We start from the raw sequence: 705 nt of genomic DNA on the forward strand, positions 1-705 counted from the left end.
ATGGGGAACTGGGATCCATGGGGAACTGGGACCCTCAGGAACTGGGACCCAGGTGGAACTGGGACCCTCAGGAACCAGAACAATGGGGAACTGGGATCCATGGGGAACTGGGATCCATGGGGAACTGGGACCCTCAGGAACTGGGACCCACAGGGAACTGGGACTCTCAGGAACCAGAACCAATGGGGAACTGGGATCCATGGGGAACTGGGACCCACAGGAACTGGGACCCACAGGGACTTGGGCACTCAGGCACCCGGACAGACTCTCAGGAACCAGAACCAATGGGGAACTGGGATCCATGGTGAACTGGGACCCTCAGGAACTGGGACCCAGGTGGAACTGGGACCCACCCCCCCCGGGTGACCAACCCCTCTGCCCCACAGATCCCGGCGAGCCAGTCCCAGCCATGGTGCCCCCCGTGCTGTGGGGCCAGGCCAAGCTCTGGGGGACGTTGCTGCTGGTGGCGACCACGGGTGAGCGTTGGGGGCACCAAGGGGTCGGGTCGTTCCCCACTCGGGGGTGGCACTAACTGGTGTGTGTGTCCCCCCCCCCATTTCCCATCTGTGTCCTGGGTGGGGGGTGAAACCCGCGTGGTGGGGGGCAGGGATTGTGAGCCCCATTCCCAGCCCTGGCAGGCGGCCATCTTGGACATGAACAAGCTGTACTGCGGAGGGGGCCTGGTGGACCCACGGTGGGGGGGGA

The sequence above is a fragment of the Chaetura pelagica genome, unplaced genomic scaffold (genome assembly GCF_000747805.2).
Source record: "Chaetura pelagica isolate M959 unplaced genomic scaffold, ChaPel_1.0 scaffold1608, whole genome shotgun sequence".
NCBI lineage: Eukaryota > Metazoa > Chordata > Aves > Apodiformes > Apodidae > Chaetura > Chaetura pelagica.